This window comes from Choloepus didactylus, chromosome 8 (genome assembly GCF_015220235.1).
Source record: "Choloepus didactylus isolate mChoDid1 chromosome 8, mChoDid1.pri, whole genome shotgun sequence".
In the NCBI taxonomy this organism is placed as follows: Eukaryota; Metazoa; Chordata; class Mammalia; order Pilosa; family Megalonychidae; genus Choloepus; species Choloepus didactylus.
In genome coordinates this window covers 32,604,602-32,630,367 of record NC_051314.1, presented here as the reverse complement: position 1 = coordinate 32,630,367, position 25,766 = coordinate 32,604,602, and the positions used below count along the sequence as shown (strand labels likewise).

At 38.7% G+C, this 25,766-nt stretch overlaps 1 protein-coding gene across 5 annotated transcripts in view; it reads left to right on the top strand.

Annotated features, from left to right (window-relative positions):
* Positions 1-21,428, top strand: part of CFAP54 (cilia and flagella associated protein 54) — a 429,497-nt gene extending 408,069 nt beyond the window's left edge. For all 5 annotated transcript variants that reach the window (XM_037846937.1, XM_037846939.1, XM_037846934.1 and 2 more), the window contains one exon: positions 21,013-21,428. The gene's annotated coding sequence lies outside the window, so the exon portion shown is untranslated. The remainder of the gene's footprint in view (positions 1-21,012) is intronic.
* Positions 21,429-25,766: the final 4,338 nt, after the last annotated feature.

The following is a 25,766-nucleotide window of genomic DNA, read 5'->3' as shown; positions in this document are numbered from 1 at the left end:
TCTTAAAGAATGAGGGCTTCTGTTCCAGTTTGCTAATGCTGCCATTTCACAAAGCATCAGAAATGGATTGGCTTTTATAAAGGGGGTTTATTTGGTTACAAAGTTACAGTCTTAAGGCCATAAAGTGTCCAAAGTAAGGCATCAACAATAGGGTACCTTCCCTGGAAGATGGCCGATGGCATCAAGAAAACCTCTTAGCTGGGAAGGCATGTGGCGGGCGTCTGCTTGCTCCCAGGTTGTGTTTCAAAATGGGCATTCTCCGAAATGTCGGCAAAAGTCTGCTTTCAACAGCCGTCTCCAAAATAAGTTTCTTGTTGCAGCTTTTCTAAAGTCCTTCTGTTTCTGAGCTTTTATAGGGCTCCAGTAATTAAATCAAGACCTAAGCTGAGTGAGTAGGGCCACACCTCCATGGAAATAATCCCATCAACAGGTCATACCCTAATCAAAGATGTTACTAGTCATATCTCCATGGAAACAATCAAAAGGTTCCAACCTGATCAACACTAATATGTAGGCCCCCACAAGATTGCATTAAAGACAATGGCATTTTGGGGGACATAGTACATACAAACTGGCACAGCTTCCCAGTTCTCTAGTCCAGTAACTGGATTTATAAATTTCTCTGCCAGAACAGAGAATGCTTTGAAGGGCTTTATGTTTCTCAACAGGGGAAGTTTAATTTATTATTCAAAGTTTAGCCTCCAGGGGCAAGGACGACACAAAAAATTACCTACTTACCAAGTACAGGTATGGAAATATAGCATAATGAATAACTGAGACCCATCTCATCAACCTAGTGTTAATTTCCAGGTAATGTATATGCCTATCTTATATTCTTTGTCACAAACTGTTAAGCTGGATGGCTGTAACCCAGGCAAGATGGCACTATGGGACAATAAAAGGAGCGTGTTCCGGTTTGCTGCAGCTACCATTACGCAAAATACCAGAAATGGATTGGCTTTTATAAAGGAGATATATTAGGTTGCAAATTCACAGTTCGAAGGCCACAGAAGTGTCCAAACTAAGGCATCAACAAGAGGGTACTTTCTGATGGCATCTGGAACACCTCTGTCAGCTGGGAAGGCACGTGGCTGGCATCTGCTGGTCCTTTGCTCCCAGGTTCTTGTTTCCAAAAGGATTTCTCCAAAATGCCTCTGGGCTCTGCTCTCTTAGCTTCTCCCTCTCAGCTCCTGTGCATTTTTGCCTGTTCTCCCAGGGCATTTCTCTCTAAGCATCTGGGGGTCCTCTTTTAGTTTCTCTGGGGCCAACTTCTCTCCAAAAATATCTCTCTCAACATCTGTGTCTGTGTTGGCTGTTAAGGACCCCAGTGAACTAATCAAGACCCACCCTGAATGAGTGGGCTCCACACCTCTATGGGAATAATTTAATCCAAAGTCTCACCCACAGTTAGGTGAGTCACATCTCCATGGAAATACTCAATCAAAAGGTTCTACTCAACAAGATTGGATTAAAATATCATAGGTCTTCTGGGGTCCATAACAGTTTCAAACTGGCACAGAGAAGAAAGGTGTTACTATCATCTCCACCATCACAACCACTACCACTCTTGGCTGCCCTTTCTAGAGCATTCACCATGCCAGGCACTGTATTTCTAAGTACTACAAATGAATCATCTCCTTCTGTTGTCAGAAGAATTATGACCATGATGTATAGAGCATTACCCCATTCTAAAGATGTGGAAACAGAAGCTTGAGGCAGTTAATGAACTTGCCCAATAATCACAGAAGTAGAGCCAGCATTTAAATGCCAGGTCTGCCTGATTAGAGAAGCTGAGCTCTTAATTGCCAGGCTGGCTTCCTTTGCCATTGCACCCACTCCACTGCTCTGAGAAACTTGAACGTCAAGGAAGAAAAGACACAGCTGAACTGCGGCTAAAAGTGGAATACCCATCATCGGCCCAGGGATCAAGTTTTTACAAATTACTCCTGGACCTGAATGGATACCCTGGAGAACATGGGGGAACCCTAATGTTATCTGTACCAATTGAATGGTTTCCTCTGGGGAAGGCAGAACCTTTCAACTACTATAGAAAGCTTGCAGCACATTTTTTTACTTTTTCTCCACTTTTACAGTTACTTATAGAGACTGTTATTCTCAGGTGTTGTTTTGACTGAGAGAAACACTGTCTAAAACTGCACGAAACTCTGCATTCACAGTTTCCAGATTTTAAGCTATCATCCATTTCTTCTAAAATAGGAATAACAGTCACTTGTTGAGGCTGAAACTTTCTGTGTAAAGCAGTGGGGAAATGGTGATGAACTGAGCTGAAGTACAAACAAAAAGAAAATTCAAAATCTATCAGGATGAAAGATGTGCTTATTTCCAGAAACGTGTTTCAGTTTTCTTAAAAGACCAAATTACACAATTTACAACTGCTTTTTTTTCCCCATGCAATATACACTATCTGAAAATGCTGGATAGCAGACACCTGCAATGTTTTCTCTGTGTTTTAATTGTAACAGAGAATGATGGGAGGTAAATGAAAGGGGGAGAAGGGAAACAGAGAGGAAAGAGGAAAGAGAGCGAAGGGGGGAGTAGGAGCCAGCACCCACAGCTAAGTGATAGGTAATAAAACTCCAGTGCTTCCCATATCTTTCTCCATATCAGTCTCCAAGGGATGGCTTTAGAAATTGACCACCTGCCTGCTATTCTAGGACCTAAATGTAGTGGTCTCAGTTCACTAGTTCACCTGTAGGCACTTTACACCTGCTCCGTCTCAGTTGACTTGTTCTCCTTCACTGAATTGCAGGGAAAAAAATGATGGTACAATTCTGGAAAAGTACTAGAAACTTTTTTTTTTTTTTTTTTTTTTGCCTCTGGTCTGCATTACCCTTCTCCTTCCAGGAAAATAACAAAGTAATGAAAATTCCTCAATCCTGATTCAAATGACAGGATATAACAATGTCTACCTACCAGAACTCCTAGAGCACTTCATGGTGTCCCACTGATTTGGTTCTTAGTAGTGCCTTTTGACACACAGTATTGGGGTTGCTATGTGTTCACAGCACAATTTTATAACGTTAAACCAAGGGTGTTATAAGGGTGTGACCCTACCTCACATTGCTTTGAGTTTTCTTCAGCTTGAGTCTGGGCACGTCACTGTTTGTCAATGTGAATTTAATTAATTTCTTCATAATTAAATTCACAATCTACAGGGTGTTCATAAAGCCTGGAAACTTACATGACTATACATAATGTCATCAAGGATGCCTTCCATCTGCGGAAAAATAAAATAATGTCTATGTGTCCATAGGATTAGACAAGCCCCTAACTGTGGGTTGGAGGGAGAAAACAGTGGACCCAATAGCCTTTGCCATGTTCTCATATTTGAAATACTTATGGTATATTTCCAAAAGAAACTCCTACCCCAGTGCCCAGAGAGAGTTGTACAAAAATGTTCACTGATGCACTGATTACAATAGCAAGAAAAAACAAAAAGGAAACCTACTGAGTATCCCTCGCCTGGAGAATGGATAAATAGATAATGGTGTATTCATACAATGGAATATCATACAGCAGTTATAAAGAAATGAATAATAGAATACTATTGTAAATGAGTTAACTAAAAAGACATGTATCAACCTAGACATAACTTCAAAAACAAGTTAAAAAGAAAAGTGTTGCAGAAGGATACACATAGGAAGATGCCACTATAAAAAGTTTAAAAACAGGGAAAATGATATAATATAGTATTTATGGATGCATATGTATATTCTAAAAATATTGCTTTTATACAGATTAATGGTCAACACCACATTTGGGCTTGTGGTCATCTCTTGGATGGAGATGGGGGAATGAGGTTTAGAAAGAACACTCACAGGTTTCATTTGTGTTTATTATAAAGTTTTTCTTAAGCTGGGTGTTTGTTATACTGGTCTTTACTTTTTCATATACATGATACATTTCATCAATTAAAAACAAATGCATCATTTTGTTGACCAGTGAACTTTGTATGTTTATGAGCATACCTGTAGGTAAATAACTATTAAATACAAGTTAAAATTCTGTTCTCATTATACAACTGTAACTGAGTAGTTGCATCTGGTTCCACTATTTTGGGTTTTAATGACGATTAAAAATCATTTTGAAACTAATGTTAAACTATACATGTTCCCAATTTTAGAAAATTTAATCTTTGACAATATTAATTTTTAATGATAGTAGAGTCTCAATGAATGTTTAATTGAGATGGTGTTCCTGTGTAATTCCTGTGAATTAAAAGTTCCCCAGTTATATTTTAAATTATTTGATTTTTCCAAAATAAGATATATGCAGAACTTTGCACATGACTGCTTGTTATGCAGAATGGGGTTTGCCATCTCCCATCCATAATTTCAATGTTTTAAAAAAATATTTTAAGGAAGAAGTTTCTCTTTACGGAAGACTCATTTCACATTACACTTCAGTACGCGTTACACTTCAGAACACTTCAGTACAGCCTTAGTTAAAACTTTGACACTAAAATTTCCGTGGCAACAGACTTTTTTTTTTTTTTCTTGTCATAAACACAGGCATGATTAAGAAGAAGGCTTTAGTAATGGCAGTTTTCTTCATAATTAAATTCATAAGTTAAAAAAGCTGGGTTAAGAGACATAGAAATTTTATTGCAACAAGTAAAACACTTTTAACTAGAGCTTTGGAGACAACACAAAATTAATTGCAAACAAATTGCTGTTGGCACTGCTTTGTAATTAAGGTAACATTTAAACATTTTCTATTTTAATATCTTAGAATGGAGCAGGTCTTAAAACCAGCTTCTGCCCAAGGTCAAACCACCCTAGACCATCCCTTTAAATTGTCCACCAAGTGACAACTCAGTAGATTTCTAAGTAATTTGAAGATTTCTAACTAGTTTCACAATTTTCTAAACTCAGTTCTCCCCCACAAGAATCTCAAGTATTTCTTGAACTGATTTATTTCTCATCATTATAAAAGCAGTTCAGAACTATTGCAGAGAATTTGTAAAGTACTAATAGGTACAAAGAACATAAGTTATCCTGAAGTTCACCACTGTGAAACAACTAATGGTAACATTTTCACATATTTCCTATAGCATTTCTGATTATCTTCCCTAATAGCCAGAAAAAACAATGTTTATGCTGATGACAAATGTTGAAATTTGAAGCAACTGTCCAGATGTCCCAGGGTGTAGCAAAGATGGCCCTTTTCAGAGCCTAGTGGCCAGGAAAAGGCCCACGTTGGGGGTGTTTGGATCTGCCGATTTGGATGAAATGTTAGAATAACAGAATGTGCTTAGATCCAGAATTTTCTTTGCTAATAATAATGTGTATGGTAATGGTTAACAGGAAGTAAAAAAAAAAAAGATGATCAAATCCTTGCTTTTGCCCTTTGGAGGCTAGTCATTTGATCGCTCTTCAATAGATATATTAATATTCCCCTGACCAACTTAGTTCATTCATTCATGCCTGCATTTGTTCATTTGATAAATTGTATTCATTACTCTGTGCCTTTGCTTCTTGATAAAAATCCCCTTTCTCTTTTTACTTACAAAATATTGTATAAAGTGCCCAGTACATTCAAGGGACTATGTGTGTGAAGTTTGCCAGTTAGGCAGCTCCTTCCATCCAAAAACTCACATCTAATGAACCCAGCTCATCATTCCAAACTCTACCCAAGCATGTCCTCTTCCACTCCTCCCTGCTGTCTCCCTGTCACACACATGCTCTTGTCATGCTCACTCTATATCACACATGCTTATTTGCATGTGTGTCTCCCTCCTTGAGGTCAGAGCCAAAACTAAATGGATTACAAGGGAACAAAGAACTTAACTCCCTTTTTATTTATTTTTTTACAGAAGTTTCTCATTAAAGTTTTGACTTGCATTTTGTTGCTTATTTTGAGATTGAATGTTTTTCACATTTTTTTATTGGTCCACTGCATTTTTCCTATTTCCATGCCTTGCCAGGAGTTTGCTGAATTTTTGCTTATATTTCATCTTTCTCTTGTTAATTTCCAAGATCCCTCAATATTAAGAGTAGTCAACTTTTTCATATAGTTTGAGAATATTTTTTCAGGTTCTTATTTGCCTCTCTATTCTTCAATTATTGTTCAAAGGTTCTTTTTTTTTTTTAATCATTTTATTGAGATATATTCACATACCATGCAGTCATACAAAACAAATCGTACTTTCGATTGTTTACAGTACCATTACATAGTTGTACATTCATCACCTAAATCAATCCCTGACACCTTCATTAGCACACACACAAAAATAACAAGAATAATAATTAGAGTGAAAAAGAGCAATTGAAGTGAAAAAGAACACTGGGTACCTTTGTCTGTTTGTTTCCTTCCCCTATTTTTCTACTCATCCATCCATAAACTAGACAAAGTGGAGTGTGGTCCTTATGGCTTTCCCAATCCCATTGTCACCCCTCATAAGCTACATTTTTATACATCTGTCTTCGAGATTCATGGGTTCTGGGTTGTAGCTTGATAGTTTCAGGTATCCACCACCAGCTACCCCAATTCTTTAGAACCTAAAAAGGGTTGTCTAAAGTGTGCGTAAGAGTGCCCACCAGAGTGACCTCTCGGCTCGTTTTGGAATCTCTCTGCTACTGAAGCTTATTTCATTTCCTTTCACATCCCCCTTTTGGTCAAGAAGATGTTCTCCGTCCCACGATGCCGGGTCTACATTCCTCCCCGGGAGTCATATTCCACATTGCCAGGGAGATTCACTCCCCTGGGTGTCTGATCCCACGTAGGGGGGAGGGCAGTGATTTCACCTTTCAAGTTGGCTTAGCCAGAGAGAGAGGGCCACATCTGAGCAACAAAGAGGCATTCAGGAGGAGACTCTTAGGCACAAATATAGGGAGGCCTAGCCTCTCCTTTGCAGCAACCGTCTTCCCAAGGGTAAAACTTATGGTAGAGGGCTCAACCCATCAAACCACCAGTCCCCTATGTCTGTGGTCATGTTAGCAACCATGGAGGTGGGGTAGGCGAATACCCCTGCATTCTCCACAGGCTCCTCAAGGGGGCACTACATCATTTTTTTTCCTTGTTTTTCTTTCTTTCTTTTTTTTTTTTTAACTTTCCCTTCTTTTTTAAATCAACTGTATGAAAAAAAAAGTTAAAAAGAAAACAAACATACAATAAAAGAACATTTCAAAGAGACCATAACAAGGGAGTAAGAAAAAGACAACTAACCTAAGATAACTGCTTAACTTCCAACATGTTCCTACTTTACCCCAAAAAAGTTACATAATATAGCAACCTTTCTGTGAACTTGTTCCTACTATATCCATCAGAAATTAACAGACCATAGTCATTTCTGGGCATCCCCAGAACATTAAAAAGCTTATCTATTCTTCTTGGATTATTGTTCCCCCTTCCTTAATTACTCTCTACTGCTAGTTCCCCTACATTCTACGTTATAAACCATTTGTTTTACATTTCTGAAAGTTCACATTAGTGGTAGCATATAGTATTTCTCTTTTTGTGCCTGGCTTATTTCACTCAGCATTATGTCTTCAAGGTTCATCCATGTTGTCATATGTTTCACGAGATCGTTCCTTCTTACTGACGCGTAGTATTCCATCATGTGTATATACCACATTTTATTTATCCACTCATCTGTTGAAGGACACTTGGGTTGTTTCCATCTCTTGGCAATTGTGAATAATGCTGCTATGAACATTGGCGTGCAGATATCTGTTCGTGTCACTGCTTTCCGATCTTCCGGGTATATACCGAGAAGTGCAATCGCTGGATCGAATGGTAGCTCTATATCTAGTTTTCTAAGGAACTGCCAGACTGACTTCCAGAGTGGCTGAACCATTATACAGTCCCACCAACAGTGAATAAGAGTTCCAATTTCTCCACATCCCCTCCAGCATTTGTAGTTTCCTGTTTGTTTAATGGCAGCCATTCTAACCGGTGTTAGATGGTATCTCATTGTGGTTTTAATTTGCATCTCTCTAATAGCTAGTGAAGCTGAACATTTTTTCATGTGTTTCTTGGCCATTTGTGTTTCCTCTTCAGAGAACTGTCTTTTCATATCTTTTGCCCATTTTATAATTGGGCTGTCTGTACTATTGTCATTGAGTTGTAGGATTTCTTTATATATGCAAGATATCAGTCTTTTGTCAGATACATGGTTTCCAAAAATTTTTTCCCATTGAGTTGGCTGCCTCTTTACCTTTTTGAGAAATTCCTTTGAGGTGCAGAAACTTCTAAGCTTGAGGAGTTCCCATTTATCTATTTTCTCTTTTGTTGCTTGTGCTTTTGGTGTAAAGTCTAGGAAGTGGCCGCCTAATACAAGGTCTTGAAGATGTTTTCCTACATTATCTTCTAGGAATTTTATGGTACTTTCTTTTATATTGAGATCTTTGGTCCATTTTGAGTTAATTTTTGTGTAGGGGGTGAGGTAGGGGTCCTCTTTCATTCTTTTGGATATGGATATCCAACTCTCCCAGCCCCATTTGTTGAAAAGACCATTATGACTCAGTTCAGTGACTTTGGGGGCCTTATCAAAGATCAGTCGGCCATAGATCTGAGGGTCTATCTCTGAATTCTCAATTCGATTCCATTGATCTATATGTCTGTCTTTGTGCCAGTACCATGCTGTTTTGGCAACTGTGGCTTTATAATAAGCTTCAAAGTCAGGGAGTGTAAGTCCTCCCACTTTGTTTTTCTTTTTTAGAGTGTCTTTAGCAATTCGAGGCATCTTCCCTTTCCAAATCAATTTGATAACTAGCTTTTCCAAGTCTGCAAAGTAGGTTGTTGGAATTTTGATTGGGATTGCATTGAATCTGTAGATGAGTTTGGGTAGAATTGACATCTTAATGACATTTAGCCTTCCTATCCATGAACATGGAATATTTTTCCATCTTTTAAGGTCCCCTTCTATTTCTTTTAGTAGAGTTATGTAGTTTTCTTTGTATAGGTCTTTTACATCTTTGGTTAAGTTTATTCCTAGGTACTTGATTTTTTTAGTTGCTATTGAAAATGGTATCTTTTTCTTGAGTGTCTCTTCAGTTTGTTCATTTCTAGCATATAGAAACATTACTGACTTATGTGCATTAATCTTGTATCCTGCTACTTTGCTAAATTTGTTTATTAGCTCTAGTAGCTGTATCGTCGATTTCTCAGGGTTTTCTAGATATAAGATCATATCGTCTGGAAACAATGACAGTTTTACTTCTTCTTTTCCAATTTGGATGCCTTTTATTTCTTTGTCTTGCCGGATTGCCCTGGCTAGCACTTCCAGCACAATGTTGAATAACAGTGGTGACAGCGGGCATCCTTGTCTTGTTCCTGATCTTAGAGGGAAGGCTTTCAGTCTCTCAACATTGAGTACTATGCTGGCTGTGGGTTTTTCATATATGCTCTTTATCATGTTGAGGAAGTTTCCTTCAATTCCTACCTTTTGAAGTGTTTTTATCAAAAAGGGATGTTGGATTTTGTCAAATGCTTTTTCAGCATCTATTGAGATGATCAATTGATTTTTCCCTTTCGAGTTTTTAATGTGTTGTAATACATTGATTGTTTTTCTTATGTTGAACCATCCTTGCATGCCTTGAATGAACCCCACTTGGTCATGGTGTATGATTTTTTTAATGTGTCTTTGGATTCGAATTGCAAGTATTTTGTTGAGGATTTTTGCATCTATATTCATTAGGGAGATTGGCCGGTAGTTTTCCTTTTTTGTAGCATCTTTGCCTGCTTTTGGTATTAGATTGATGTTAGCTTCATAAAATGAGTTAGGTAGTGTTCCATTTTCTTCAATGTTTTGAAAGAGTTTGAGTAAGATTGGTGTCAGTTCTTTCTGGAAAGTTTGGTAGAATTCCCCTGTGAAGCCATCTGGCCCTGGGCATTTATTTGTGGGAAGATTTTTGATGACTGATTGGATCTCTTTGCTTGTGATGGGTTGGTTGAGGTCTTCTATTTCTTCTCTGGTCAGTCTAGGTTGTTCATATGTTTCCAGGAAATTGTCCATTTCTTCTACATTGTCCAGTTTATTGCCATACAGTTGCTCATGATATCCTCTTATAATTTTTTTAATTTCTTCAGGATCTGCAGTTATGTCACCTTTTTCATTCATTATTTTGTTTATATGGGTCTTCTCTCTTTTTGATTTTGTCAGTCTAGCTAGGGGCTTGTCAATCTTGTTGATCTTTTCAAAGAACCAACTTTTGGTGATATTTATCCTCTCTATTGTTTTTTTGTTCTCTATGTCATTTATTTCTGCTTTAATCCTTGTTATTTCTTTTCTTCTACTTGGTTTAGGATTGGTTTGCTGTTCATTTTCTAGCTTCTTCAGTTGATCCATTAGTTCTTTGATTTTGGCTCTTTCTTCCTTTTTAATATATGCGTTTAGTGCTATAAATTTCCCCCTTAGCACTGCTTTTGCTGCATCCCATAGGTTTTGGTATGTTGTGTTCTCATTTTCATTCGTCTCTATATATTTAGCAATTTCTCTTGCTATTTCTTCTTTAACCCACTGATTGTTTAGGAGTGTGTTGTTTAACCTCCAGGTATTTGTGAATTTTCTAAGTCTCTGATGGTTATTGACTTCTAATTGTATTCCATTGTGGTCAGAGAATGTGCTTTGAATAATTTCAATCTTTTTAAATTTATTGAGGCTTGTTTTATGTCCCAGCATATGATCTATTCTGGAGAAAGTTCCGTGAGCACTAGAAAAGTATGTGTATCCTGGTGATTTGGGATGTAATGTCCTGTATATGTCTGTTAAATCTAATTCATTTATCAGATTGTTTAGGTTTTCAATTTCCTTATTGGTCTTCTGTCTGGTTGATCTATCTATAGGAGAGAGTGATGTGTTGAAGTCTCCCACAATTATTGTGGAAACATCAATTGCTTCCTTTAGTTTTGCCAGTGTTTCTCTCATGTATTTTGTGGCACCTTGATTGGGTGCATAGACATTTACGATTGTTATTTCTTCTTGCTGAATTGCCCCTTTTATTAGTATGTAGTGGCCTTCTTTGTCTCTCAAAACATCCCTGCATTTGAAGTCTATTTTATCTGAGATTAATATTGCTACACCTGCTTTCTTTTGGCTGTAGCTTGCATGAAATATTTTTTTCCATCCTTTCACTTTCAGTTTCTTTGTGTCCCTGTGTCTAAGATGAGTCTCTTGTATGCAACATATTGATGGTTCATTTTTTTTTATCCATTCTGCGAATCTATATCTTTTAATTGGGGAGTTTAATCCATTTACATTCAACGTTATAACCGTGAAGGCATTTCTTGAATCAGCCATCTTATCCTTTGGTTTATGTTTGCCATATTTTTCCCCTCTCTCTATTAATATCCTTTATTGTACCCATACCGAATCTCTTTAGTACTGAACCTTTCTCCAAGTCTCTCTGTCCTGTCTTTGTTTCTCTGTCTGTAGGGCTCCCTTTAGTATCTCCAGTAGGGCAGGTCTCTTGTTAGCAAATTCTCTCAGCATTTGTTTGTCTGTGAAAAATTTAAGCTCTCCCTCAAATTTGAAGGAGAGCTTTGCTGGATAAAGTATTCTTGGCTGGAAATTTTTCTCACTCAGAATTTTGAATATATGGTGCCACTGCCTTTTCGCCTCCATGGTGGCTGCTGAGTAGTCACTACTTAGTCTTATGCTGTTTCCTTTGTATGTGGTGAATTGCTTTTCTCTTGCTGCTTTCAGAACTTGCTCCTTCTCTTCTGTGTTTGACAGTGTGATCAGTATATGTCTTGGAGTGGGTTTATTTGGATTTATTCTATTTGGAGTTCGCTGAGCATTTATGATTTGTGTATTTATGTTGTTTAGAAGATTTGGGAAGTTTTCCCCAACAATTTCTTTGAATACTCTTCCTAGACCTTTACCCTTTTCTTCCCCTTCTGGGACACCAATGAGTCTTATATTTGGACGTTTCATATTATCTATCATATCCCTGAGGTCCATTTCGATTTTTTCAATTTTTCTCCCCATTCTTTCTTTTATGCTTTCATTTTCCATTCTGTCATCTTCCAGGTCACTGATTCGTTGTTCAACTTCCTCTAGTCTTGTACTATGAGTGTCCAGAATCTTTTTAATTTGGTCAACAGTTTCTTTAATTTCCATAAGATCATCCATTTTTTTATTTAGTCTTGCAATGTCTTCTTTATGCTCTTCTAGAGTCTTCTTGATTTCCTTCATATCCCGTACTATGGTCTCATTGTTCATCTTTAGTTCTTTGAGTAGCTGCTCTAGGTGCTGTGTCTCTTCTGGTCTTTTGATTTGGGTGCTTGGGCTTGGGTTATCCATATCGTCTGGTTTTTTTTCATATGCTTTATAATTTTCTGTTGTTTTTGGCCTCGTGGCATTTGCTGAACTTGATAGGGTTCTTTTAGTGTTTGTAGACCTATTGAAGTCCTTATCTCTAATTTATCAGATCTACAGCTTCGTGGAGTACACTTTCTCTAACTAACCAGCAGGTGGCGTCCACGAGCCACCTGTTCTCCACAAGCCAGTTCTCCCCTGCTTAGCCTTTTTGGTGAGTGGGGGAGTGAGTCTTGTGGGGCCCAATTGGTGTACCAAGCTTGCGTGTGTAGTTGGTGTTGCCTGCCCTGTATGTGGGGCGTGTTTCTGGGCAGTCGGGGAGGGGGGGTGGCCCTAACAATCAAATCTCCCTGGTGATCCTAGAGTTTTAAAGCTGCTGCAATAGTCTAATCCTTCAGTTCAGTCCTGCCACAGTTTGTCTCTGCCACTGATCCACAAGTCCTTGGTATTGGCGTATGGCTCCTGAGACTTGCAAGTGGGCCCCTCTTCCAGGCTGTGCACCCCGGGTCCTCTGTTGAGGGATGACTGTGCTATGTCACAGGTGAGTGCTGTCCCCTCAGGGCAGTTCTGGGCTGCTGGGCTGTGTAGGGAGGCTCCCAGTCTGCTGAAATGATGGCTGAATGGGGCTTTGTTAATTCACACTGCTCCACCTTCCCAACTCTGGGACAATCAGCTGAGGTTGCAGGGAAGGCTAATGTCCATGCCCAGTTTTGTGGTGTGTGCCTGTTATTTGAAGCCCTTCCGTCACACTGGGTTGTCTGGGGCAGCTCTGGGCTATGGGGCTGGCGATGGGCAGGAGTGTTTCCTGTCCACCAGGATGGTGGCTGTGAGCGGACACCCCCGTTTTCTTGGGAAGTTTTGGTGTTTAGTGAATTTTCTCAGCCACTGAATTATTGCCTTTTGTCTCAGAGCTCTCTTAGTTCTGCTCTTGACTTGACGTGCCCAAATTGAAAGTCTTTGAAGCTTTCTGTATTGGGCTTCTTAGAGTAATTGTTTTAGAAAAGGAAAAAAGGATTAAAAAAAAAAAAAAAAAAAGGGTCCTCCTAAGAGATCTAAAGGGTTATTGAAATGCTAAGAGACAAAGCAACCAGGGCCATTAAGGAAAGGTCCACAGGGCAGAGAGATCGGCTTTTCTTCGGGATTTGCATATGCGCCTTAGGGCCTGAGCTCCGCCCTTCCCCTTTCTGTGTTCACCAGAACTCTAAAAATCCTCTGCTTTTATTTTGGAGTTTTTCGTGTTGTTTTTTTTTTTCTATGCCTGTCTCCTCTCTGCTGGGCTGGCTGCTCACAGATTCTCTGGTGTCTGGTCTCTGTCTATCTATGGTTGGAGTCTGGATCAGTAGAATGAGTTTCCAATAAGAGCAGCCACTGCAGTTCTCCCTTCTCCTTCCTGGGGCTGACAGCCCCTCCTCCCACGGGACTGAGCCTGGCAGGGAGGGGCGCGGGTCCCCTGGCCGCAAAAACTTACAGATTTCGCTGATCTCAGCAGTTCGACATTTTCATGAGTGTTGTATGAAGTATGCCCAAAGAGAGATTGCTCTGTGGTGTCCAGTCCACGCAGTTCCTGGCTTTCTACCTACTTTCCTGGAGGAGTAACTAAAACATACAGCTCACCAGTCTTCCATCTTGCCCCGCCCATCCTCAAAGGTTCTTTTTTAACAAAATTGTACTTGTCAAATATAGACCATTTAGTTATTTACATTGAGACTTGCTCAAAGAAAAAGGACCTAAGGTAGCTTACAAATATACATTTAATACAAAGATATGATTAATTAAAACTAGATACGAAAAATTAGGCAAAGAAAAAAAATAAAGGCAAAAGAGTAAGATGGAGCCAGGAGTTGAATTACTTTTTTAAAAAGATGTCATTATATCCTTTACACTAACTAGGAATCAGTCATAGATTTGGCTATGTACCCACATGCCAACAAGCAAATACAATATAATAACAGCATCAACAGTGTGAGGGAAAAAGAGAACACATGTTGAGGAGAAACACTGGAATTTCTGGTACTAATACCAGAAAACAGTTTTTCCTGTGGGTCTTCATGAGAATACATTGTATATGAACTGGGTGTGTGACAGTTTTTTTTTTTAAATGTCTACAGTGAATAGAAAATATTTCTTAGACTATTTTTCAAAGATTGTGTTCTTTCAAGAATTTAAAATTTAGTTTATTTTTGCAAAACAGTATCAATTTTCTGATCAATTAGTTTAAAACCATTTGAGGCTGGAAGAAAATACCTGAAACTATTGAACTGCAACAACCCAGTAGCCTTGATTCTTGAAGATGATTGTATAACTATAGTTTACACTGTGTGACTGGGTGATTGTGAAAACTTTGTAGCTACCACTCCCTTTATACAGTGTATGGACAGATAAATAGAAAAATGAGGACAAAATGCAAATGAATAATAGGGAGGGGTGGGGGGGACGGGATGTTTTGGGTGTTCTTTTTCACTTTAACTTTTATTCTTACTCTTTTTTGTGTATGGTAATGAAAATGTTCAAAAATTGAATGTGGTGATGAATGCACAACTGTATAATGGTGCTGTGAACAATTGATTGTACATTGGGGATAATTGTATGGTATGTAAATATATATCAATAAAATTGAATTTAAAAAAACATTTAAAAAACCGTTTGAGAAGGTATTATCAAGAGAGAGATAAAGAAAAGGACCATTTTTATTCTCTCTTAAAAACAGTCTCATTTTTGTATGAGGAGAAATACTTTATTGAAGTTTTTTTTTTCCTTAGACCAATTTCACTGGTTGAAAATATTTTTCAAGTATATTTAGGATAGCATTGGAAAACCAAAATAGGCTACTTTTTAAAACTTCAAAGGCTGATGCTTTGACCTGCTTGAAGTAAATTGGTTTATCAGTCTTGACTCTACATTCAGAATATAGATAATACAACTCTCACAACCACAAATATATAGTTCTTCTGCATGAGTTGCTGGAAGTCAAAGTCTAAAGTAGAAAAGAGAAGCAATTCTGCAGGAGCTGAGTATACATGCAAATACTGTTTAATGTATAAATTTTTCTGGATTTCTAATTGAAAATATTTTTTCTGAGATAAAAATATTTTAGCTGGTTTGGGATTATAATTTTTATACGATCATAGGTTCATAGATTTAAAGGCATCATAAAAGTTACTGAGTCCAATTATCTACTGTAAGCATCAATTCCCTTTAAACTGTCTCCATTGAGGCACAATCAGCTGGTACTGGAATATCCTCATAGTGGTTAAGCTGGCTCTGTCATCTGAGTTGGGGTCCTGGCTTTCCCATTGACCACCTGCATTAACTTGGGCAAGTTTCTTAACCTCTCTGTTCTTCAATTTCTTCATCTGGAAATTAAAGATAGACAATACACTTAAAACAGTGTCTGGCACATACTGAATGCTCATTAACAAGGAGTAGCTGCTATTTTTATATTCTCATGTTATTACTTACACTCCCAAAGAAGTTCAGTTCTGTCTAGAAAGATCTTCTAAAGGCTAAAGCTTTTTTTTAAAGTAATAAGTGGAGTTCTACTTCCAATAATAGCAGAGTATCTTTTCTTGAACAACCATCAGCCAATAGCAATTATGAACTCTAAATCAAAGTACATTGTAAACGTTAACTTTGGGATTAAAATCGCTGTTTGAAGCCCTTGGAGAATGACCAAAAATAGGCAGAGACTAGAGGGAACATGATCCTTGAAACCAGGGAAACAAACTAGGTGAGAGCCATATTTAAACATCTTTTTTCCCTGAGGGCACTCCTCACCTTGCAGGGTATGTAAGAGAGAGTGCTCAATCAGGAAGAGACTGTCTCTATAGATAGAGGGTTCAGGTGTCAGTTTGAGACTGTCAGAGCAGCTGGAAATTAAGATGGGATATCCCAGAAAAGAGGGAGCCACAGATCGGGGCACCCCAAAATCTATGCACAAATTCCCCTCAAGTCATTGACTGACTCCCAAATTGCACATGCACATGATGCAATTCCAGGGAACCTAGTAAAGGCAACAACTGGCAGCCTGCAAGAGCTGTGCAGAGATTTCAGCAGGCACTTGGGGCTGGCAAATCAAATTTTGGAGTTCTAGTCCAGCAGAGGGAAAGGAGTTTGCTAAATTCTGGGTGCTTTTAAATTGAAACTCTAGAAGGGTCACACCTCAGAATCAGGGTCACACCTCAGAATAAGGGTCATGTGCCAGGAATAAGACTACATCCAATGACTAAGGTCAAAACATAATTAAGTCCGCCCTTTCAAGCCTCCATGAAATCAAGGTGATTTGTCAATAACTTAATTGCCTGGTATAACAAAACTCAATACTCTTCAAAGGAAGATAGTATACCATCTACAATGTATTGCCCACAATTTACAGCGTATTATTAAAAATTACTACATATGCAAAGAAGCAGGAAAAGTGAGCCACAATCAAGGGGAAAAATTCAATCAAAACAAGCAGATCCACAGAAGTCCCAGATGTTAGTATTATCAGATAAAGGCTTTGTTCTAGTTTGCTATTGCTGCCAGAATGCAAAACACCAGAGATGGATTGGCTTTTATAAAGGGGGTTTATTTGGTTACACAGTTACAGTCTTAAGGCCATAAAGTGTCCAAAGTAACACATCAGCAATTGGGGACCTTCACTAGAGGATGGCCAATGGTGTCTGGAAAACCTCTGTTAGCTGGGAAGGCACATGGCTGGTGTCTGCTCCAAAGTTCTGGTTTCAAAATGGCTTTCTCCCAGGATGTTCCTCACTGGGCTGCAGTTCCTCAAAAATGTCACTCTTAGTTGCACTTGGGGTATTTGTCCTCTCTTAGCTTCTCCGGAGCAAGAGTCTGCTTCCAATAGCCATCTTCAAAATGTCTTTCATCTGCAGCTCCTGTGCTTTCTTCAAAGTGTCCCTCTTGGCTGTAGCTCCTCTTCAAAATGTTACTCACAGCTGCACTGAGTTCCTTCTGTTTGTCAGCTCATTTATATGGCTCCACTGATCAAGGCTCACCCTGAAAGGGTGGAGCCACACCTCCATGGAAATTATCTCATCAGAATTATCACCCACAGTTGGGTGGGGCACATTCCATGGAAACACTCAAAGAATTACAATCTAATCAACACCAATAGGTCTACCCACACAAGATTACATCAAAGATAATGGCGTTTGGAGGACATAACACATTCAAACTAGCACAGGCTTCAAAAAGAACAACTATATGCATGTAAAAGAATCAACTGGAAAATACTGATATAACAGGTAAGGAAATGGGGAATATCAGGAGACATATGGAAACTAGAAAAAAGACCAAATGGAAATTCTAGAAATGGAAAATATAGCTGAAGTAAAAAACAAATTATCGAATGAACTTAACACCAAATTAAGCACTGCAGAAGAAATAACCAGTTAACATGAGGACAAATCAATAGAAATTATCCAACTGAAGCACAGAGAGAAAAATTATTAAATTATTTGCAGGGCTGTGATGGTCTAAGTGACAAAATCAAGTGTTTTAACATGTGAAATTGAAGTCCCAGAAAGGAAGGAGAGAGAGAATGGTGCAAACATTTGAAAGAGAGAGAGAGAGAGAGAGAGAGAGAGAGAGAGAGAGAGAGAGAGAGAGAGAGGGAGAGGGAGAGGGAGAGGGAGAGGGAGAGGGAGAGGGAGAGGGAGAGGGAGAGGGAGAGGGAGAGGGAGAGGGAGAAAGGGTAAAAGATGGCCAAAGAAAGAAGAAAGAAAGAATGAGAAAAAGATGGCTAAATTGTTTTTTCAAATTTGATTAAAAACCTTAACACACAGATTTGGGAAATTTAGCAAACTCCAAGCAAGATAAATAAAAAGAAACCATACTCAGAAAAATCATAATCAGACTTCTGAAACCAAAGATACGGAAAAAATCTTAACATCAGCCAGAGGAAAAAGACACATTATAAAGCACTTAGAAAGGGGACAATGATGAGATTTAAGGCTAACTTCTCATCAGAAACATTGTAGAACCAAAGACCTCTGGGTTCTGTTGACTTCTGTCTTCTGGCTGCTCCCCATGGCTTCTCCCTGTTTGACTTTTACTCTGCTTGTAAAGGACTGCACTAATCTGGAGTAGAGCCCAACCTGATTCAATTGGGACACACCTTAACTTGAAGAGAACTCATTTACAATGGGTCCACGCCCACCAGAACATGGACCAAGACCAAAAACATTTTCAAGATGGAGTACACAATTCAATCCACCACACCAGCCTTCACCGTTTTCCCAGGATTGAGGTGTTTCTTAGGATGCAGGACTTTCATTACTAAAACTGGGAGAGTCCCCAAACCAAGACAGTTCCAGGCAAACTGAGATAGCAGGTCATCCTACAAGGACAGGAATTCATTAGCTTTGGAAATGGAGGAATAAGAGAGTACAGAGAGGAGGGAGAGCGTATTGGATAGCCATGAGATGGTAGGAGGTTGTACAGCAGACAAAGTAAAGCCTTTCAGTGATCCTTCAAACCTTAAGTAAAATTACTAAACTCACAAAATGATAGGTGTAAAATATGAATGTGCATTTGGAAACTAGGTAATATAAGTGAAAAACAGACCATGTCTGTCCTAGACATGGTATTCATGGAACAAGGACCAGGAGAATGTAAATCTTCAAGATTTTGTGTAAAGACTTTGTACTGTCATAAACTATGAAATGGTAGAGTTGGGTCAAATTTGGGTGATTTTAAGAGCAAAAGGGGCTCAGGTTCCATCCATATCTTGTAACTGTATAAGTTAAGAATCTTTTGGTTTTGGAATGTAGAAAATCTACTGCCTACTGAATCATATAATAAACTTACTCGGGTACTTAAAAGTCCAGATAAAAGTCCCGAGGTAAGGTGGGTTTTAGACTTGATTCAGTCCAGAGGACTAAGACCACTTCCTTGCTCTGGCTCTATTTCTCAGCAAGTATCTTATCAGCCCTTTTCTTTATAATATTTTCATCTTTGGGCTTGTTTCCTTCATAGTAGCAACAATGACCATAGCAATTCCACAACTCACATTCTCACACAATGCCATTTGACAGCTACTTATGTTTGTTATAGGACCAAAGAGTAAATATTTTAGATTTTGCAGATCACAATCTCTTGCAATTACTCAACTATGCTATTGTAATCTGAAAGCAGCTGTACACAGTACATAAACAAATGAGTATGACTGTGTTCCAATACAACCTTATTTATCAATTTGAATTTCATATGATTTTTATGCACCATAAAATGGTCTTCTATTTCCCACCATCTAAAACTGTAAAAGCCATAATAAAGTATTTGTGAAGTACCCTTGGGGGACTGGGGAAAAATGTGGAAATATTAAGCTTCCTCACATGGGTAATTCCTGATATTCTCGCAAGCATTAGGGACTCCCAATTTAATAAGTCAAGCCCTCAGTCTTGGGGCTTGCCCTTATGAAACTTATTCCTGCAAAGGAGAAGCTAAGCCTATATTTAATTATGCCTAAGAGTCACCCCCAGAGAACCTCTCTTGTTGCTCAGATGTGGCCTCTCTCAGCCAACTCTGCAAATAAACTCCGTACCCTCCCCCCTACATGGGCATGACTCCCAGGGGTGTAAGTCTCCCTGGTTATGTGTGACGTGACTCCCAGGGATGAGCCTGCTGGCATCATGGGATTGAGAATGCCTTCTTGACCAAAATGGGGAAAACACATGAAACAAAGTTTCAGTGGCTAAGAGATCTCAAATAGAGTTGAGAGGTCAATCTGGAGGTTATTCTTACGCATTATATAAATATACCTTTTTAGTTTCTAGTGTATTAGAATGGCTCGAAGGAAATACCTGAATCTGTTGAACAGTAATCCAGAAGACTTGATTCTTAATGATAATTGTATAACTACATAGCTTTTATTGTGTGACCATGTGATAGTGAAAACCTGGTGACTGATACTCCCTTTAACCAGTGTATGGACAAATGAGTAATAAAATAATGATAAAAATATATAAAAAATAGGGGGGTTAAGGGGTATGGTATAGTTTAGGTGTTCTTTTTTATTTCTTTTTTATTTTTTATATGTTTTTTTCTTTATTTTGGAATAATGAAAATGTTTGCAAATTGATTGTGGTGATGCGTGACAACTATATGATGATACTGTGAGTCATTGATTGTATACTCTGGGTGGATTATATGGTGTGTGAGTATATTGCAATAAAATTGTATTAAAAAAAATAAAAGCCATTTGTAGCTCAAGAGCCAAATGAAAACAGATGGTAGGCCAGATTTGACCCATGGGCCAAATTCCTGATCCTTCCATGGCTTAAATGATTATCTGACCAGAGTTTTAGGCAAAAAATATCTCTCTCCCTCCTGGCATATGTTCCCTTCATTCTTCTCTATACACTTCCTCAGGTTGTACCCCCATCTAGTCCCATGTCTATAAGTACTATTTATATGCCCAAATCCTCTAAATGTTTATCTCCAGCCTAGACTGCTCTCCTGATCTCCAGACTTCTGCAGCTACTTGCCTACTTGACATCTCCATTTAGAGGTTTAGTAGCATTTTAGACTTAACACTATCAAAACCTGCTAGGGGTCTCTGTGTCCTTAGAAATGAACCCAGTTCCAAGATGCAGGTAGAGGCTGGGTGGCACTCCCACGGGATTGACCACAATGCCACAGAATGATGCTTTGGCATTTCTTCTCTTTCTAACATGCTCATGGTGAAATGCAGAAGTAATCTGATTTCCCTTTTTTTCCTCCTCTAGAGATAAAGAATACTGAGAAGTAAATCAAGAGCATGACTTTGGAATGAGGAATTTTTCATTAATATCTTTCAGCCTTTGGAGATTTGGTGAGAAGAAATAGGCATGATTTAATATCTTGCTTGCACAGAAGGCTCCAATTCAGACTTGGATCTCACCCCATTTGATCATTTAGGATGTTTCTAAATATTCCAGATGTTGCTCTGAGTTTTTGCTTTTGCTTACCTGGTCTTCTGTAGCTTCAAGGATGTCTTAGCTCATGCTAGGGCAGTTTTCTTTCTTTTAGTTACCTACAGATCTGTATATCTCTCCTGCTTACCCTCAGTTTGACCAGTTGATCTATTTCCATATCAAGTTGCTTTGACGTGTCTCTCTCTCTTTCCCCTATATTTTGAAAAGAATAAATTTTCAAGTAAATGAAAACCACATTCTGATTAAAATGAGTGTGTGCATGTATTTAGTCCTTTATTTATTTGATACACATTTTTTGAGCACTGCTATATACTAGGCACAGTTCCAGGCTCTGAAAACATGGTGATCTGTAAGCTGTGGCCCCAGCCCTTAATATGCACATTAAGGGAAACAGAAATGAAAACTTACTATTCACAACACAACAGAGTGGATGTTAGAACAAAGGCCTGAATGAAATGTTTTAGGAACAGAGAGAAATAATCAAGGTTTCAGAGAGGAGATAATTCAGCTCCTATAGTAGGAAAGGAAAAGAAAAGGAGGGAAAGAAGGCAAAAATGAGAATCCCAAGCCTAAGATATTGTTAGTTGAGCCACAAGAATAATTACTCCCGGAAAGAGGAAGTATTGAGAAGATGTATTGGGTAGATGAAATGTTTAATGAGACCATAAATGAGGAGAATTGCTTCTTATGGCAAATGAGAAGATAATTTTTATCAGATAATGAAATTGTTTTCAGTCTTTAGACTGAAAATGAATCCCTTGCTAATGCAGATAGTGCTAATAAAGGGAGTGAGAGAACGTCGGAATTACACTGGGCTGGCGGTAGGCAGAAACCAATCTAAATAGTCTGAGAAAAAACATGAACGATAATGAAGTAATCAAAATAATTGCTTAATAGGGAATGTGAAAGAACTGAAATGTTAAATTATAATTGTACATTTTCAAGAAATATGAGGTGACCTTAAGGAACAGATTAGCAACCTAAACTCATGTCTGGTAGACGCAATGCTTTTCGTTAGCAAATCTGAGGATTAATTAAATCTGGGGAAGCTCTGAAATCCTCAAGTACAGTTTATATTAGAATGCAGTACAACTGGTATATTGGTATCATAATTAATGGTTAGGGTGAACTTCTTTATTACATGTTTTCTGGCAGGACTTCACATGACAAATGTGAAATGAAGAGGACAACAATTTGTTATTTAAAATGAAAATTCACTTTAACAGCTTCTGCTTTCAAAGGAGGGAGGGCATAGTCCATCTAGTGGAGAAATAAATATGTTATTCTCTTCCTCCTTTGAAATTCACCTGAAGCTCATCTAAAACATGACAAGACAGCATGGTACTCCCCTCACCAAGCTCTCTTGGAAAATAAGGCAGGGTGGTAAGGAGTAATTTATTTGCTACTTTTCAATTGTCTCTGAATCGGATCTCTTGCTTCACCGGAACAAATTCAGAGACCAGTAGGCAGAGAGAAGAGAGCAAGGCTGAAATTTCAAAGTTTCTGAACATTCTTGGAGTGGCTGAGGGGTGAAACTTTGGAGAAAATTGTCCATTGTTTATAGAATTAAGTCTAGGTAAGTGAAACGCCAGAGCACATGGGAGGTGGCGGGCTACATTATTTTAAAGGGCAAATTAAAGGGAATTAATTTCTTGGGGAGGCCAAAAGGAGGCAGCTGGAACAGAGAAGCCTGGAACCCCTTCCTCTGCTACACCCACAGAGGTCTTCTGTGAGACAAGACCTGAATGGGGAAATCGAGGGAGGTGGCAGTTCCTCGTCTAGGGTGGGGCAATGCCTTAGTAAGGGAAGAGACACAGGAGTTCAGAGTCATAGGTGCTAAAAAATATTGTGATCCCAGAATACCCAAATGCTTCCCAAAATTGCTGCGGGAGGGCAGGGGACAGGATCTCTGCAGTATTCTGGATGGAGAAAGCCAATCTTACTCTTGAATGGTGGGTGAGTCACCTAATATTTGCATACCAAAATATAGCTTTTAAATTTGGTTTTTACTTTGAGTTTGATGTGAAGTTTTTGAATTTGAGTTTGGTTACACTGCACAAACCTTAGACCATTTAGAAATGCTGCTCTCAGATATATTTAAAAGATACCTGTGAATTCTACTGAACAAACATCTTGTACCACCTTACAAAAGCACTACAACTTAAAAGTTTCCTTCTGAAAATCCTTGCAGAAACAGGCATTGCTGCATATTTAACTTTTTTGTGTGTATGTAGTTAGAGAAGTTGTCTGTTTACAGAACAGTTATACATAAAATACAGGATTCCCACCTACCAACTCACCACCAACACCTTGCATTGGTGTGGAATATTTGTTACAATTAATGATAGCACAATTGTATAATTGTACTATTAATTCAAGTCCATGGTTTAACTTAAAGCTCACTGTTTCTGTAGTGTAGGTCCATTGATTTTTTAAAAAATTATTCAGTTACCGTATGTACACTCTAATATTTCCCCTTTTAATCATATTCAAATATATTCAATTCTGTTATTGTGGTCACAATGTTGTGCTACCATCACCACCATCCATTACCAAAACAGTTCTGTCATTCAAATAGGAACCCTGTGCATTTTAAGCCTTAACTTCCCATTCCCTATCCCCATTCCCTGGTAACCTATATTCGGTGTCCCCGCCCGCGGGACGATCAACCGAGGCTCTGACTCCTGCGAGGGAAGAATGGTATGGGACAAGAGACATGAAGAACGACAGCAAGACAGGTTTCTAATCAAGCTGCAAAATTTTATTGAAGAGGCAGGGTATATATATTCTAAGGGTGGAGGGAGTGGCTAGTAAGAACGGGTGGCGATCTAGGATTGGCTGCTGCTGTTGCTAGGGTGGAAGTCAGATGTAGGGGGATTGGCGGTTGCTGTTGCTGGGGGTCTGGGATTGGTGATAACTGTTGCTGGGGTGAATGACCAATGGGCGGCTACTGTTCAGGCGCGAACTAGCTACTGCTTAGGCGGGAACTACTGTTACTTCCTTGAAGAAGGCTAATTATAGCTTAGGCTGTTCTTGCATCAGCCCTGGCGTCCATGTTGCATGTTACCGGTATCGCTGAAGGTGAATATTATATATGCTACCTTAATTGTCCCCAACAATTCGGGATTCTGACTCTATGAGTTTGCTTATTCTAATTGTTTCAAAACAGCGAGATCATACAATATGTGTTCTTTTGTGTCTGGCTTCTTATACTCAACATGAAGTCTTCCAAGTTCATCCATGTTGTCCATGTATTAGGACTCCATTCCTTTTTATGGCTGAATGACATCCCATTGGGTGTATATACCACACTTTGTTTATCCATTCATCAGTTGATGGATACTTGGGTTGCTTCCATATTTTGGTAATAATGAATAATGCTGCTATGAACATTGGGGTGGAAATATCTGTTCAAGCCCTGTTTTCAGTTCTTTCGGGTATGCACCTAATAGTAGGATTGTTGGGTCATATGGTAGTTCTATACTTAGTTTCCTAAAGAACTGCCAGACTGTCTTCCACTGTGGCTCCACACACTTGACATTGCCACCAGCAATGAATAAGTGTTCTTATTGGTCTGCAGCCTTTCCAACACTTGTTATTTTCCATTTTTGTGTGAAATGGTATCTCATCAATGGCTAATAATGTTGAGAACTTTTCATGTGCTTTCTGACCACTTGTATATCTTCTTTGGAGGGATGTCTATTCAAGACTTTTACCAGTTTTCAAAATTGAATTGTTTGTCTTTTTGTTGGAAAGTTTAAGGATTTCTTTATATAGTCTGTATATTAATCTTTTATCGAATATGTGGTTTCCAAATATTTTCTCTCAATGTGTGGGTTACAGTTCTGTTTTCATGATAAATTCCTTTGAGGAACCAAAGTTTTTAATTTTGATTAGGTCCCATTTATTTTTTTCTTTTGTTGCTTGTGATTTGGGTGTAAGGTCCAAGAAACCATTGCCAAACACGAGGTCCTATAGAGGATTCCCTGTGTTTCATTCTAGGAGTGGTCTTTGCCACCTTGACAAAAATCAGTTGTCCATAATTGTGAGGGTTGAATTGTGAACTCTCAATTCAACTACATTGGTCTATATATCTGTCTTTGTGCCAGTATCATACTGTTTTGATAACTGTGGCTTTGTAATAAGTTTTAAGATGAGTACTACAACTTCATTCTTCTTTTTCAAGATGTCTTTAGCTATTTGGGCCCCTTACCCTTCCATATAAATTTGATGATTGGCTTTTCCATTTCTGCAAAGAAGGTTGTTGTAGTTTGCTAATGCTGCAGAATGCAAAACACCAGAGATGGACAGGCCTTTATAAAACGGGGGTTTATTTCACTACACAGTTACAGTCTTAAGGCCACAAAGCATCCAAGGTAACACCTCAGCAATCGGGTACCTTCACCGGAGGACGGCCAGTGGTGTCCGGAAAACCTCTGTTAGCTAGGAAGGCAGCTGGCGTCTGCTCCAAAGCTCCGGCCTCAAAATGGCTTTCTCCCAGGACGTTCCTTTCTAGCAAGCTTGCTTCTCTTCAAAACATCACTCCCAGCTGCACTCTCTTTCCT